The 18,203-nt window shown below is 42.1% G+C and overlaps 1 long non-coding RNA gene across 1 annotated transcript; it reads right to left on the bottom strand.

Annotated features, from left to right (window-relative positions):
• Positions 1-10,804: 10,804 nt before the first annotated feature.
• Positions 10,805-11,321, bottom strand: LOC103637784 (uncharacterized). The gene is made up of 3 exons (XR_558362.2): positions 11,277-11,321; positions 11,067-11,129; positions 10,805-10,848 (listed from the first exon to the last, which is right to left on the bottom strand). It is a non-coding gene; the product is annotated as an uncharacterized lncRNA (long non-coding RNA).
• Positions 11,322-18,203: the final 6,882 nt, after the last annotated feature.

Genomic DNA, 18,203 nt, shown 5'->3' with positions numbered 1-18,203 from the left:
ATTATGGCAAAATCGTGGGAGTTTCCATTGCATGCGTGCAAATTACGAACATCATAAAATCAAGGAATTGCCTTTCCAATGTGCATGCAGTAAAGTGATATACGAACTCCGTGTTCAAGCATAAAATCGTACAGTTTTAGCGTAAATAATACATGTGGTAGACATAAAACACAATTATCGAAAAGAAAACTGCGCCGGATCGGAGATGTCACGCGCGATCATCGCTGCGCGCATCTCACGCCTTCTGTGACGCCGCTCGCTAGAACATCGCGCCTCATGCGTCGTTGTCGCTACTCGCACGTCGACTGGCGTCGCTTGCTCACCGGCCTTGGAAGTGCCGCCTCCTCGGGTCTTCGGGGACGCCGCCGCTTGCCCGCACAAGGGCCCCGCTGTCGCTCGCCCTCTGGATCGGGGAGCCGCCGCCACCAACCTGGGAACCGCCGCCACTACTCCGGATCGAGGAACCTCCGCCACCGCACGTCGAGGTAATGGAGTTGCGGCCACCGGCCTGGGAACCGCCGCCACCGCACAAGGGCACTGCCGTCGCTCGCCCTCTGGATCGGGAGCCGCCGCCACCGGCCTGGGAACCGCCACCTCTACTTCGAATCGAGGAACCGCCGCCACCGCATGTCGAGGTCGGGGAGCCGCGGCTACCGCAGCCACTGGCCGGGGGTCGACCACCGCGCGCGCTATCGGGCAACCGCCGTCGCTAATGAATCGAGATGGGGCGTGAAAAACTGATCCCTGGCACTACGGATTTTCTTTTATAGACGTCTGGACCTGATCCGGCTCGACCGGATTGCAATGTCTGGCCTGGGCTTCCTCTAGTTATTGGAAGCCCAGGGCTCCTAATATACAATATATATATATATATATATATATATATATATATATATATATATATATATATATATATATATATATATATATATATATATATATATATATATATATATATATATATATATATATATATATATATATGTGTGTGTGTGTGTGTGTGTGTGTGTGATTTTTCTGCTTTGGTTTGTAAAGGAGCCAAACCAAGCTAACTATGTGGCTCATTAGCTTAACGAGTCGAGCCAAGGTGGCTCAATATCCAGCATTTCAACCCTAGAAGAGGCTAACACTCGGTGAGGCCTCGAAGCAGGATAAGGCAAATCATAGGGGAAGACATCTCCACATATGTGACCTTTCTTGGTTAGGCTTCAATTGAGCACTTTCCCTTACCGGCCAAGATTTCTTTATTACATTACATATTAGCATACCAAACAACATTGTACCCCTATTTTTTGTTGGAATTAGGCCCACTAGTGTGTGGCCTAATACAATAAGGAAGTCAAGGTAGTGTGCAGAGATGACATGTGACTTTAGTTCCATAGTGCCCATCTAGGTAGGAGAGAACCAGCTTATATGTGGGAGTGTTCCCTACTCTTCCCATGAGACAAATAAAGGGCTATGGAGGCTGCTACACACGCGTTCGCTCGCGTTTCACGTTTTTTCGTGTTATTTATCGCATGACTTGTGACTTGCGATGATGCGCGATCGCGTTGTGACGTGTTCTAAACGACAATTTAATTTTTGCCTTTTATTTATTTGGTTATCAAATATCAAACCTAGACTGCCACGTCAACAAGGAGTAATGGGCACGCATGTTACGTGCGAGATCTCCGGACGGTTGCACGTAGAGATATTCTAGGTGGCGGTTTCTAAAATTTAGCAGATCGAATCAAGGGGTTGCGACGGCCTGTCTATAAAGGGAAGACGTCCTTCTGTTAGAGGAAATAGGCGAATAGCAACCGACTCGTCCTATTCTTCTCAATTCTCAGCGCCGCCGCTTCTCTGCCCTGCTGTCCCTTCGTCTGTCGTGCAGCAGATTAAGGGAGAGCGATGTCTCCAAACCATCGCCGGCGTTTTGACGACCTGCACGATAGACGGCGAATCAGGTTTCTGGGAAGTGCTTCGCGCACTTCCGCTCTGGTTCCTCTCCAAAACTCGTGGAAATCATTGTGAGTAAATATGCATTTTTAGTTTATTGCGATGACGGTCTTATGGTTAGATCCGTTGTCGATTCTTCTTTTATGCGTTAATCTTGTCGCAGATTTGTTCTGTTCTAATGTCATGAATAGTATCTGCTAGTAAATCTAGGTTTTTCATTTTATGCTGCATTATCAAATTAATCTTACACCCTGTTAATTTTTCAACATTTATTTCCAACTTATGGACTCTCACCGGCATCTAAGAACACAGTACTCCTAAATTTCCATAATTCATGATATGGAATAATTATGAAGCATGTCTAGGTAGTCTTCCTCCCACCGCGAGAAGCATCGAGAACCTTCTTGCTACGATTCAACGAATTAAGTGATAAGTTAGATCAAATTCACCTAAAATCAGTGAAGCTAATCCATTAATTGATGAACATATTATATATATGTTGTGACTATGACCTATGAGTTAAACTGATAATTGGTGAACTGTGTTTATGTGTTAAATTGGTCTGTACGATTGTAACTGTGGGTTAAACCGATGCACATGTGTGTGAATTATGAATTGATGAATTATGAGTTGTGTTAATTAAATGTTATATTGATATGGTCTGTGAAACTATAAGTATAATTAGTATTTTCTATTGCTAATTGGTTTAGAATTAACTAGAAAATTGATTATATATATATGTTTTTTTGCTTTGGCTCGTGAGTTAAACGAGCCAGTTCGAGCTTGTAAAGGAGTCGAGCCAAGTAAATTATATGGCTCGTTAGCTTAAAAAGCTGAGGCAAGCCATATTGACTCGATATCTAGCCCTAGAAGAGGCTAACACTGGTTTAGGCCTCAAAGCATGATAAGGCAAATCATCGGGAAAGACATCTCCACATATGTGACCTTTCTTGGTTAGGCTTCAGTTGAGCACTTTCCCTTAGGGCATGTACAGTGGAGAGACACCAAAACGGTTCTCTAAGCACATGAGACAACTAAGAGACTGTATTGTACAATAGAGTGTCTACAAACGTAGTCTATTAATAAATACAGAATTAAATGTATTTGTATAGCATCAGATCGATAGAACAGACGACAAATTCGTACAGTGGGAAGTGAGGCGTCTGTTGCTACTTGGTTTACGAGCCAGAGGCGTCTCTTCGCGGAGAGACGACTCTAAGATTTTTTTTGCAAATAACCCTCTTAAACACCTTAAGAGCCTCCACATTAAACACCACTGTACATGCCCTTACCGGCCAAGATTTCTTTGTTACATTACATATTAGCACACCGGCCAAGATTTCTTTGTTACATTAAATATTAGCATACCAAACAACATTGTACCCCTATTTATTTCCAACTTTTGGACTCTCACCGGCATCTAAAAACACAGTACCCCTAAATTTCCACAATTCATGATATGGAATAATTATGAAGCATGTCTAGGTAGTCTTCCTCCCACCGCGAGGAGCATCGAGAGCCTTCTTGCTACGATTCAACGAATTAAGTGATAAGTTAGTTCAAATTCACCTAAAATCAGTGAAGCTAATCTTCCCTTGATTTGCATGATCTTCTGTGCGAACCTTCAGCTGCAATACAATGTGGCGCCTCGATTACACTAACGCTTGGACGTCTCCAAACAAGCTGAGTTTCCCTCCGTGGCGGCGGCGACAGGGGGCGGCGGCGACCATGCTGGGAGCGTGGGTGGTGTCGGCAAGCGTGAACGGCTAGAGCGACAGGGAGGTAGGCGTGAGCGGCGACGATGTCTATGAGGAGTGTGGACGGAGGCATCGGCAAAGGGGCTACAGCGGCGGCGGTGGCAAATACCTGGACCAACGGCGGCTTAAAGACGTATCAGTCGCGGGTAATAGACCCATTAGAACACAATAGATTAAACAAAGTAATGTTAGCAAACCACTGCAAGGATGCAAACTCGAATACGTTATGGATCGGAAATCGGAATCGGATGCTGTGTTGTGTCCCGCGTGGCCCCCTTCAGTGCGCAAACACGAGCTGACCACCCTACTGGCCATTGGCATCGCTGACCTCGTTAAGAGAATAAAACCAAGAGTCTTGGTCTATTTGGTTTGGCTGCTTCATCAGCGGAATGGGATGTCCATCTGGAGTACAATATTGTTTTGAGAACATCTCTCATCGACGACCCAACACAGGCGAGTTAACGCCACCGAAGCAACCGAGCCCCTCAGTCCCCAGCCATATCGTCGTCCATTTTGTCTCCGGCGACCAGCACTAGGTAAGAGCTGTCGGCCACACTCCGCAATTCCCACTCAGTGGCGGATTTAGACGTGTTTAAATGCACTAAGCTAATATTTAGTTATCTAAAAAAATTACTAATAAAATTAGTTAGCTAACAAATAGCTATGTAACTATTAACTAATTAACTAAAAATAGCTAATAGTTGAACTATTAGCTAAAATGTTTGAATGTCTTCAACTAATTTTAGTTACTAACTATTAGCTCTAATTCATTCAAATACCTCCTTAGTCTCGCGGCCAGAGTCTAGAGCCTAGGCCCTACTCTTGAACCAAGTTATTAATAGAAGGTCCATGAATTAACAGTGGACATGCCATACACAAGATCGTACTATCACACCAAGCACAGTCCGATGCCACCGGCTATCCTACCATCTGCGGATTTAGGCCCATGGCCACTAGAGTCTAGAATCGAAGCCCTACTCTTGGACCAAATTATTAAGGGGTTTTCTAAATTGGTGCCCTCGGTTTTGGTGGTGTGCTCACGTATACCCTTAGTCGTGTTTTTTGCTCAGCTGTGCCCTTCCAGTGCTATAGAACAGAAGGGCATAACTGAGCAAAAAACACGACTAAGGGTATACGTGAGCACACCACCAAAACTGAGGGCACCAATTTAAAAAAAAACTCAATTATTATAGAGGTCCATGAATTAACGTAGGTTCTGTAAGCCTAAACCGTGGACAGTCCACACACAGGATCACACTATTGCAGCAAGCACAGCCTGACGCCACTGGCTACCCTGCCTTCCGCAGATTTAGGCCCGTGGCCACTAGAGTCTAGAGCCGAAGCCCTACTCTTGGACCAAATTAATAATAGAGGTCCATGAATTTATGTAGGTTCCGTAAACATAAACAGTGGACAGTCACACACAGGATCACATTATCACAGCAAGCACAACCCGACGCCACCGGCTACCCTACCTTCCGCGGATTTAGGCCCGTGGCCACTAGAGTCTAGAGCCCAAGCCCTACTCTTAGACCAAATTAATGATAGAGGTCCATGAATTAATGTAGGTTCCGTAAGCCTATACAGTGGACAATCACACACATGACCGCATTATCACATCAAGCACATCCCAACGCCACCGGCTACCCTGCCTTCCACGGATTTAGGCCCGTGGCCACTAGAGTCTAGAGCTCAGATCCTACTCTTGGGCCAAATTATTAATAGAATAGGTTCCGTAAGCCTAAATAATGGATAGGCCACACACAAGATCACACTATCGCAACAAGCACATCCCGACGCCACTAGATACCCTGCATTCCAGCTTCCGTGATGTGCTACTGATGGATGCTACCTGCTAGGGTTTCAGCTGTTCCGCATGAGCGGATGGTGGCAGCTGCACGAGGCTCGAGTGAGTGGCATTGTGCCTGGCTCGACTGCATCGGCGACGCAAGCTCCAAGTGGCACAGTGATGCGCCGTCCGCTATGGGTTGCACGAGGGCAAGGCTCGGCACTCGGCTACGCGAGGCATGCGCTGCTGCGGGCTGCAGCACGCGCGTCGTGGCGAGACAGGCACGGCTCAACACGAGCTTCCACAGTCCATGGCGCTCTCCAATCTCCATCCACGGCGGTACCACACTTTCCACCCCGGCCCTAGGCTTAGAGACATCCTGGCTCCACCACTGCCCACAATTACCGAAGCTAGACCGTATGTTTATCAGCTATTGCTTATGTTTCGGCTCTCTCATCATTGCCTTAGCATGGTTATGCATGGTCTGATGCTAGAGGAAGGACAACGATATAACACTAATTCCGCAAATTTCTATCGTCTAAAAACCCATGAGAATTAGTCTGATATCAACGGAATATCTTTCGTCCGCAACATGCTAATTCCTGTCGATTTGTGTCTATTGGATTTTTTAGAAATTAAATAATTCCCATCGGTAGCAGACTTGGTTTATTTAATTCCTATTAGTCACCACGAGCTGACGTGGATTACTGTGTTTGATCCATAACTTCCGCCAACCTCCTTAGCAGACGGGAGTTAATGGGAATAGTGTCACATCACTACATCAGTGCTTAATGGGAACATTGTCACATCAGTGCTTAACTTCTGTTAGAGCAACTTGAATCATGAGCCCCATAATTAAGCCCTATACTTCAATTTAGCTACATATAGCCAACTTGTTTAGGGCACATATTGTAGGTATGTTTCCAACCCTTCAGCCTTAAAATGGGTTAACATTGGAACCGCCAGGCCGTTTCTTTTAGCCATCCAACGAAGAAGTCGGTTATTTCTGTTAGCGGCAACAAATTCGTCGTCGCCAGGTCGTTTCTGTTACCTGTCCTTTTCCCTCTAACGTCCCTAAACAGAAACGACCGGCTTCTTCATCGGCGCTAATTTTAGGGCCCATACTGTAGGTCTGAATCAAAACATCAGTAACAATTAATGAATCAATCTAGAATCAAAACTAAGAATGTAATTAGTCAACAAAGAGAGAGGAACGTTATTGTACTAATCTTGCATAATAAACACTTTAATCATAAAAAATTGGAACAATTGGATCTATACCATTAAAAGATCCAAACTTTAGATATATACCATGGACCCCACATATCATTGACTCATGTGGACCCACATGTAAGTGAGATAGTAATGGTATGGATCTAAAGTGGTGATCTTTTAATGGTATGGATCCAAATTTCCCTAAAAAATTGTGTACACAAATTGCTCCTCAAAAGCATCAGAAAGTTCTCCCTTAAGAACTGCAAAAGCTATATATTAACCTAATCTATTAGATTTAATCTAATAGCCTCATCTCTCTCTAATTCTCATCCTGAAAATAAAAAACGCTTCTCTATTTATAGGGACATCAGAGTCCTATTCCAACCCAATTGGACTCTCTTTCGCCGACCTATTTATAAGAGCATAAGAGTCCTATTCCAGCACGATTTGCGTGGGTCCACCTCATCGTCCCGCATGGGCTTCTGGCCTATTGCCCACTTAGTACACCCATTCTGTGACCACTGAGTCTGCACCCCTCTTAGGTCTCCCATGTCGTTGTATCGACTAGGCTAGGTGTCGCATGGGCCAAGCCCACTCCAACGCACACAATCACGATATGCAATGATGCTTCAACCAAAACATCTCATACAACATCCTCGACTAAGGGCCTCAGTTCCTTCTTTGACTTTATCCCGAAACCTAGTTTTGTACCTCAGTTCCTTCCTGAACTCTATACCAAAATCTAGTTCCGTCGCCGCTGCTAACCATGTTTCACCTCAACCATCACCTACACCTCAACAACACACACAACCATGTACAAGCACAAGTCTGCAACTTGACTCAAGGTTAATTCCACGCAAAACCACTACACCAAGTGTGTTACAACAATATCAACATACATGTTAACACACATGCACAATTTAGCATTAATCAAAATATAATATTTATACACATGCATTACGTTCAAAAACATGTAAATAACTTTGCAATGATAATAACAAGTTAATCACAATGTTTCAATGTCAACAAACCCAATTTTTTCATCACACATGATTTCATGTTGCTCATCATAACTCACATATCCATTCAAAATCACAATCACATCTAACAAAACTCAAGTCATTCGTTCACCAAAGCATAGACATTATGTTCAATTCATATTGTACATCATACAGAACTGAAACAAAGCACATGTTTAAATGCAAAGGAACATACATTGATACTCACTCAAGCACCAAAATCACCAATTGGATGATTAGAGGTGTGCCTGCTGCCTCCGCTAGGAGGAGGGTTGGCGAAGGACTCCACAAAAGTTGTTTCAATAGGTTTAGGTCCACTCGCATCCTCCATAACCTATGTAGCAAGAATGTAAATATTCACAAGTTGAGTATATAAATGTCCAAATCATATGAATAATTTGAGAGTTACAAAACAAACTTGGTCCCAAGTGTAGGTATATATGCAGGCGATGTGTTAAACTAGTACATGTGCATCCCGATCCCTATTCAATAGGTATTTAATCAAGTCTAGATACAATTCATGTTTTATCTCCTGCAGCTACCAAATAACACATGAGTATACCAATCGAAGCTAGATTTCAAACTTATGTTCAAAAATTTTGACAACTAGATGTAGAACTCACAAAACTAACATACAAAGTTATGAAGTTAACATAAAACTGGCTAAGTTTGCTAGAATAACTCAAACGAAATGCTAGGTTAGACTATGTTATTAGAGAATGGTCTAAAATTTGTGTATCAGAGTTGGTGTAGCTAGAAAAGGGCTCCACTGTGACGGTATCGACCAAAACTCTGGAAGGACTACGTTCAGACCCTGTTGGTGGAATGATGCTTATTAAACAAATGTGTCAGTATTGTAGATATTGTTTTTAAATATTTGAATGAAGAGTAAGAATCAGTTATACTTACTTGAGTCGTTGCCTGATGTTGCCTCATAAAAGAGTAGAAGTAGTCTGGTTGTGCCTGCTGATGCTCATCATGTTGTATCAGCTCCTCACATAGCCTAGCCACCGCCAACTCTTGCTCGATGGGCCAACGAGAGGAAAGGCTTGAGCTACGGGATAAAGAACTCATCCTTTGAGCTCTCACCTCCATCGAGTCAATCATTCGACCAAAAAGCATGTACCTGCAAGTGTTTGGAAACATACTTAGGGCATGATCATGTTAGTAGAACTCACAGAATTTGATAATTTAGAGCTCATCGTCCATGCGCTTTCCCTCCACCACTAGCATAGTGTTGCTTCTTCCACAAATGTCAAACATAACATATGTGCAAATTTAAAATTCAAACACTTAGCACATATGTATGGAAAGCTAACACTTGCAAATTTAAATTTCAAACACTTAACCCATATGTATGGGGAGCTTACACTACCTAAGTGGATTTGTGAAACTTGTCCAAAACTTCACAAATTGTTGAAGCGCTTGGACAAGCAATACAAATCCAATCCAAGTTAGTAAGTCATACTTGTACTAGTAGAGTGCCCGTGCGTTGCGACGGTGCATAATAATATTTGATGAATGACCTTAACAATCCATTATCATATCATGGCTACTATACACAATATTCACATGGAAGTACATGGAGTTACAAGAATGAATGTAAAAAGTAACATATGAGCAATTCAGATATTCTTAGTTACAATAACACATTTTTCTACAAGTTGGCTAGGCTAAATTTATTCTGTCTGTACTGTAACTTAGCAACAGATATATAATTTAGTACATGGTCACAATTAGGATCCTACCCTCTATAGCCTGAGCATCTAATGCAAATCTGTCAAGTACAGGGGCAGTTGCAACATAGCTAGAGCATCATAAGGTACTTAAGTTGTAACAAGGTAGGTCTTGAAAACATCTCAAAAGCACTGAACATTCTTAAGCGGAGGTGCCAGAGGAAGACTTGGCAGAGGTAGAAAGCTTGGATCTTCTCTTGGCCAAGCTCTCATTGTGGCGGTCTCTATTCCTTGAGCCTATGGGAAGAAGCTTTTGGTACTCGACAGCCTCAGACTTCTTTTTGGCAATCTTCTTGTCAATGATTCTAGCGTGCTTCCTCTGAAGGGTCAAGGGTTCACAAGCCACTGGATCTTATGTACCTTGCTCACCTTCTTGCCTACAAAGCAAATAGGTTAGCTTGGAAAACTTCAGAAATCAATGGCTCATTTGTCATGAATCCTATTCCTAAGATACTTGAGGATAGAAGAGTAAATAACCAAGACATTTATCCAACACATAACTGATTCTAAGATACTTGAGGATCTCCATATTAAGTGAGCATAACATCTAAACAATCTGCTTTTTGTTACATGGGTCTAATGGTTTATAAAATGCAAACAAGAAAAAAGTGTGAACCGCATACTGCTCATGTGTTTTTCAGTTATAAGATGTGTAGACCCTGGGTTCCGGGCCTGAAGAAAACAAGTATGTTAGATATTTTGGGAAAATTATGATGTAGATCAAACATTTTTTTCAAGAAACTGCAGATTGCAGATAATATGAATTTAGGACTAACTCCCATAATCTTCATATAATATAATTTATGACCAAAAATCTCACTTGAACAACCTTGTAACATATTACATGAAAATATCTCTAAGGAATAGTAGAGATATAAATTGTCAAGTAAATATTGCATAGAAGCATTTTTGAGATTAGTGGCATGTCGCTTGGATTGAAGGCTAAACACAGTCACACATTAATCCTTGAAGCAGAAAGGGTCAAAGGTCCAAGAATCATTGTATAAATTATTTTCCTACCAAACTCATAATTCGTATTCCAAAATAGACCTATCAAGCTCATAAATATTATGTTCAGAGAATAGCATGTAGGCAAAGATAATTGTGAATTCTTGCCTCCTACAACTCTCAGTACCATTGCAATAGCACCAAATAGATCTTTCTTATTCTTAGTAGGATCGCCTGTACATGTGAAACTAGCTAGCTCTATTGTGCATGTAAAAACCAGTAGGTGGCTAAGTCCAGATTACCCTGGCGCGTCGTGCGCGAGGTCGCGAGCGAGAGACGAGGGCGGGGGCACGAAGTTTTGGACGTCGTTCTTAGCTTCTTAAGGAGTAGTATAGATTTACAACCACACCCCATCCCCAGTCTGTTGAACCATCCCTCACCCTAACCTGCCACGTGAAAAACAGTGAGTGGGAAGAACATGTGTAATTTTGTGAATCCTACTACAACAGAAGTGAACACCAAAAAAGTTCATCAAGGAAATAAGGGAACATAAACAGAGGAAGTACTTCTGCAATTTATAATCAGCCAAGTCCAAATAAAATGGTAGTGACACGACCACCATGTCTACATATGGCAAGGACTTGTGAAAATTTGAGTTACCTACCAGCCTTCCAGGAACCAAATACAACAAAGTCCTCTCTGGTCTCATCATCTCATAAATGATTTTCTTCTCCGGTTCAGATATATCAAGCCCCAATTTGTGATGTTCAGCAAGATCAGTCTGTAAAAGAAAATTTGCAAGTCTAATATCAGGGAGGAGGATGATAAATTCACATAAGAACAATACTGAATACAGTAATTAAGATTACCACACCTCGCCAGAAGAATCAAGCAAGGTATCTTCATTCTCCAACCATGTAATCTTTTGAGCTATTTCTGGCAATGCCTGAAAAGCAAGATAGTTATTTAAATTCTGTGAGAAAAACTATTTTTAACATTGTCGTTGCCGCCTCCGAAGCCGCCATCTAAGTCTCATGCACGCACGCTATCGCTTGAGCCTGAAAAACTATCTTTCAGATTAGACTATTATGTAAATTCATAATATCAAGGATATGAAACACAAGCCATTTCTTAAACAACCTTTACACACAATGTCAAAACCTCCTTGACTTAATACACAAAAGCTCATGATAACTCATGTACTGCCACTAAAGTTCCATTTTTCAAACAACCTTTATACAAAACAAAAAATGAGTTGTCATCCGAAGGATAAGATTCACGCTCCTCTATTTGCTGGAATACGCTTGACAAGCTTTGCAAGATCATATGACTTGAGCCGACATACCTGAATAGCAATTGCGCCAGGGAAGGAATTCTACAGCACTCCAGCATACCATCCACAAGTTATACAAGCGAGATTGCTGATATGTTCAAGCAGGTAGAAAACAGAGGAGGGGGTAGGAGCGTTGTTTATCTTGTGAATGAGGCAGGTGCACTCGACCCTATCTGGAAAGCAAACATAACCAAACATAAGCGGAACGCGAAGAAAAGACATGACGGATTGGAACAAACTGAGGCTAGCTAGTTGTGGCTTACCGACGAATTAGGATGTGCCTCCAGCAGCAAATACCATTATAACGGATGATCTGGTGTGTATCAGGGTAGAAGGGAAGAAAATAATTGGACTATAGCAATTTGTGAAAATCCCATCCTCAATATCCTAATACGCAATCCCTAGATCACTGCACAATCCTAGATAAAAGGTCGAGATAATTCAGTTCAAAAACAAAACAAAACATACTAAGCAATGATCATATCATCCATTAGACTCTAAGCACCAGAGAATGAATACCCAAGCAAAAAGAATGTACAACAGGTCATCATCATTGTATACATGTATGGGAGTGTAATTGTGTTAACTTGAACTCAACCGATGTGCTTATTAAAGGATGATTAGATACAAAATATCCAGACTGATGAAGGTTATAGAACTAACACAACACTTTAAGAAATTTTGATAGCCAGTGGTTTAGACAACAAAACAGTAGCAATATTTGCAAAGGCCGACAGAGTAGGCAACAAGTGATTATGATACAGGAGTAGGCATATTCGTAATTTTTCCAGATAATACAGTGATCAAATAATAAAATATAGTGATCAAATAATCATAATAAGGTGAACAAATAATGTAGTGTACCTGGTGAAACTAAAACCTGCTCAAAGGAGACATAATACAAGTCCCAAAATACCAATCGATTCATCAACATCAGCATAACCACTTGCATATCAGGAGTACTTACCAGCGTTAGGTGTTCTACGAGACCTGGACGTATTCTTGTGTCTTGAGAATAAAACAATCAGTTTGCTGGCATACATACACAATAGAATAGGCGAGCAGAACAGGGGTGCCCAAAATTCACCAACAAGGGCGCCACTTCGCTGATGTGTTGGATCTTAAATCTCCCCTATTTTACATGTGGTGATGCTAGGAAAGGAAATCCACCGCGCAAACTCAACGGTTGGAGCAACGATTAGCAAGCAGCGACAAACCTAGGAAAAATGATTCATCAGAAGGAGAAGGCCAAGGGGGAGGGAAGAGGCTGAGGAGATGGTAAGGGAAGCTGGAGGTGTACCTAGGATAGATCATTCATGGCTCCACCTCCTGGCCATCTCTAATCTTGGTTTGCTATTTATAACTCAAACAACCTTTATACTTCAATGGTAACATGAAGATCTTTTAATCTCTTTACTGCCACTAAAGCTCCATTTTTCAAATCTTGGTTTGCTTGATGAACTTTTTTTGTGTTGGACATTTTTTCCTGTTCATCTCTAATCTTGGTTTGCTATTTATAACTCAAACAACCTTTATACTTCACTGGTAACATCAAGATATTTTAATCTCTTTACTGCCACTAAAGTTCCATTTTTCAAACAACCTTTATACACAATGCCAAAACCTACTTGACCTAATATATTATTGGAATTATTATTGTCTGTTGCACTTTGCAGATCATGAAATGCAAAAATACTTCACATGACCCAATTCAAATTATAGATCTTGGTATACAATAAAAAGTCAAATCATGTATATTTAACGTGTAAGGTGCTAATACTACATAGGCTTAGATAATTACCATTTGAAGTAAAAGAAAGCACCATCTGTAGTAAGTAGTAACTTAGCCAATACACAAACGACAAAACAAATATTGCGAAACATGTGACACTAAAAGAAATTGGTAAAGCTAACTGATGGTGGTTCTTGGACTTTTGGACCTGTGTTGACATTGTCTCTGCCATTAATGTACAATTAACTTCCAGTTTCTAAAGAATAGATATGTAAAAGATATGCCATCTAGGAGATCAATTACCATTAATCATTTCTATCAGATCCGAACAACCATGTATAATTGAGGAATTGCAAATGAACTGATTTCCCGCAAGACTGAAACAAAGTAAAAAAGTTATCTTCGATGAAATGTCAAAACTATCAGAAAAGAATGTGTGTGATCTTTGAACTAAAGAACTAATATCTAAAGCATAGTCAATATCACACATGCATCAGAACCTATTATTTCGTAGAAGAAAAACAGGGTCTCGTCATACTAATTGATTTTTTCCATGATGGTCTTTGAACTAAAGAAATAATCTAACTTGCCTCCCATCATGGTTTATCCAGTATCCATCATGATGTGATAGGTTTGATCCCCATCCATACTGAGATGCAGGGTGATGAATCCAATGAAATAAGATTATGGTAGTATCATATAAACCACAAGAGCTAGCAGATATTCAGAGCTCCCATGAGTACAAGAAGATGGTCCATCATGGCAGGAAGAGTATCATGTTTTAGTTTTAGAAAGAAAACATTTTGTTTACTTTAACAAGATTAATAGCTAAGTATTCAACTAATATGAGATATGCACCATAACAGACAGGTTGTAGAAAGGATACAATAAGTCTTGAGTTATAATCGGTGATATACTTTGATGGTAAACTTGAGTCTTTTGGCCAAAATAAGCAAATGCTCCACCAACCTGCATTTTGTTAGTTACCAAAAGATGTCTATAGCTGCATAGTTTGAGAGATTGGGCCACTTGGAGGCCGCCATCAGGTGGACAAAAATTTAAGAATGGAATTCGCAGCAGCAGCCGCACGGAGCTGTCGAGGGCCGGCAACGAGACAAGAGATCGCTAGGAACTACGACTGACAAGGAGCGAGATGCGACTATGCGACTGAATGGAAGAGGTGGCCACCCGCCCACTCGGTGCTACTACCTTCGTACCTCACGCGAGGATGTCGCTACTCAGACATAGCCAAATAGGAAGTAGGGAAGGAGAAACTAACCTGGGCGTAGATGACGTGATGTCGCGAGGGTGGCCGATGGAGGCGGTCCGCAGGGAGGCGAAGCTGGAGCAAAGCGACGACGACGGTGTCGCCATCTGCCCACCTCTCTCAATCTATCCCGTCTCGGCCTCGCAGTCGCAGCCACCAACTACTTCAAAGCCCAGTGTCCGTCCTGCTACAGAATCAATATGATAAAATACATTGATATGTAAAAACACTAATTATTATTCTATAATTTTATTAGCATCACTAAAATTGGATGTTTATATATCTAGTTTACATATCTTGAAAGATATAATAAGGTGCTCATGCGTTACTATAATTTTGATTTCTTTGCGATCGCGACACAAGCAATGACTATTTTTAGTGATGGTAACAAAAGTACAGAATACCAATTAGTATATATTTTAAGGTACATAAACATCCATTTGCTTCCTAATGATGGCACTTTGGCATGTCCTAAAATGCAGATAGAGCAACAATGTTAGTTCAAAACTGGATCGATTGGCGATCATCACATCCCTTTAATAGCATAAAAGGTCTAAGTAGTGGTAAGAGGCATTAGATGAAAAAATATTGTGGATAATTCAAAAGCACTATAATTCACTGGCAGAACAGTTGAAAAGACCAAACTAACCTTGCTCTTGGCATTCTGATAGCCACGGGTAAATGTGATCGACAATTTGTTTTCTTACTTGATTTAGATCTTCGGGAGGTGAGCACTTGCATGAATCACCTGGTGGGCAGAATATAACAGGGCTGCTAGCACCATAATTGACTATTCAAAATCCAAGCACTAATGAGAATTAAATTAGGTACCCCAGATAATGGCAACTTCTTTGTCATAAAAGGGAGAGAACGTTATACCCCAAAGTCAAAAAGCAACAAATGGGAATAGTTTCAACGAACAACACATATCAACTTTTAGTTTATGCTATGATGGGAAAATCAAAATAAACACATGAATATGTTACATGTAGGAGAACATTTATCCAAAAAAGCACTCATGTAAACACAAGTTTTGAGCATTAAGAAGTGAATTACCTTAAATGAGAAGGCAAGTGACAATAACACATCTCGATCTATTGCCTCAGGGAAATATATCAAGGCATATATAGTCAGGGAAACACACCCGACAACCATCCCTCACGCATTGCAGCTGCAATTTCCACTATGGCAACGAAACAGAATTTCACGGTTCTAGAGAAGTAGAGAAAAGAAAAAAGGAAATTAGAGTGGGCTAGAGAATCAAAGCTTCATCAGATAAACAAGCTACTGCTATCTTGCTGCTTAAGAGGGGAGCCAAAAGGATGACAACTTGTGCTGATGAGTTGCTAATTCTCTGTCCCATGTACCTCATGCCAATAGTCCATACCAACGCTAAAAATGAAAATTAAACCTTCTGAACTTGCTAGGCGGTGCAGACATAACAGCAGAACAACATTTCATATATGCTAAACACATACCTTCTATAGCGAGGAGGGTGGGCTTCTTCAGCGGGCGATCTGCTTGGAGTTGGCAAACAGCAACAGAAAATAGGGCTTCTTCATAGGCTCCGTTGCTGCACTAAAATAAACAAACAACAGTAGAAAGCAATGGCAAGGAGTTGGCAAAATGAAGAAAATCATTTGTCTAGCGCTAGGAGGCAGAAAGCAGGACGACCAATCCGTTCTAGGCCCTGCCATCGCCTCCGCCACATCGTCGTGCCAGAAAAGTAGCAAAACTATGAACTCCAGGACCACATACTATAATTGGCTGATTACCTAGAAACCAAACAAAAGTCACAGATTGTTTACATCACAAGTGTAATACCCCAACATTCTCATATGAATTAGGCATGCATAAACCTGAAAGGGCGTCCATAAAAAACAGACATTTTTTCTCTGGTCCGAGCGATGTTGTTGGACCAACTAACATAAACAGCTCCTGAAATGTGTTCATGGTCTTATCCAACATACTACATCCAGATTCCCAAAAGAATGAGTGTCCTATCGGGAGCATGAAATCGGTACACCTTGAAAGGGAAATGTGCCCTTGGGTCATTTCTAAGTATTTTGGTGATTGAGTGCCAACGCAAGTGCTTTTGTGTTGATCTATGCAATGTGGTGGACAAAGTACAAATCATGTCAAAAGGTATGTTTCTAGACTTAGTACATTGCAAATCATGTCAAAAGGTATGTATTGTGTCTAAGTGCTGGAAACAGGAAAGATTGAATTGGAAATGAGATGGCTCTGTTCAGCCAAAGTCAGCTCGGTCTGGGTGCACCGGACAGTGTCCGGTGGTGCACCGGACAGTGTCCGGTGCGCCAGGCTGGCTCAGGCGAACTTGCTGCTCTCGGGAAGAAATAAACGGCGTACGACTATAATTCACCGGACTGTCCGGTGTGCACCGGACAGTGTCCGGTGAGCCAACGGTCGCCGGGCCAACGGTCGGCCGCTTAATCCGGGCAAGACGCGTGGCCGAGCCAACGGCTAGAAGGGGGCACCGGACTGTCCGGTGCGCCAACGGCTCCAAGGCACCAACGGTCGGCTTCACCAAATAGGGAAAGAGATCCGCACCGGACACTGTCCGGTGGTGCACCGGACTGTCCGGTGCGCCAGTCGACAGAAGGCAAGATTTGCCTTCCTGGATTGCTCTCAACGGCTCCTAGCTGCCTTGGGGCTATAAAAGGGACCCCTAGGCGCATGGAGGAGCATACCAAGCATTCCTTGAGCACTCTTGATCACTTGCACTCCATTCTTGCGCACTTGTTCGACATTCTAGTGATTTGAGCTCCGTTCTAGTGTGCTAGTCTTTTGAGCTTAAGTCTGGGTCTTGTGTATGCGTATTTGCTGTGATCTTTGTGTCTTGTGTGAGTTGCTAATCCCTCCCTTACTCCGTGCTTCTTTGTGAACATCTTTGTAAGGGCGAGAGACTCCAAGTTGTGGAGATTCCTCGCGAACGGGATATAGAAAAGAAAAGCAAACACCGTGGTATTCAAGTAGGTCTTTGGACCACTTGAGAGGGGTTGATTGCAACCCTCGTCCGTTGGGACGCCACAACGTGGAAGTAGGCAAGTGTTGTACTTGGCCGAACCACGGGATAAACCACTGTGTCTACCTGTGTTGATTCTCTTGTGGTTATTGTGTTTCGCTAAGACTCTTCTCTAGCCACTTGGCAATATTGTGCTAACGCTTAACCAAGTTTTTGTGGCATTAAGTTCAAGTTTTATAGGATCACCTATTCACCCCCCTCTAGGTGCTCTCAATTGGTATCAGAGCTGTTCTCTTCACGAAGGGACTAATCGCCCGAAGAGATGGATCCTAAGGGGAAGGGAATCGTGATCAACGATAAGGAGAAGGAGTCCTTCGTCAACGAGCCGAAGGATGACAAGCCTACCGACTCGGGCTCGGGCCACAGACGCAAAGATGGGAAGAAGAACAAGACGAGACGCATCAAGGAGATCGTCTACTACGA

Source organism: Zea mays, chromosome 9 (assembly GCF_902167145.1).
Source record: "Zea mays cultivar B73 chromosome 9, Zm-B73-REFERENCE-NAM-5.0, whole genome shotgun sequence".
NCBI classification, from domain to species: Eukaryota; Viridiplantae; Streptophyta; class Magnoliopsida; order Poales; family Poaceae; genus Zea; species Zea mays.
The sequence above is the reverse complement of the archived record's forward strand: the minus strand, read 5'-3'. Positions and strand labels throughout refer to the sequence as shown.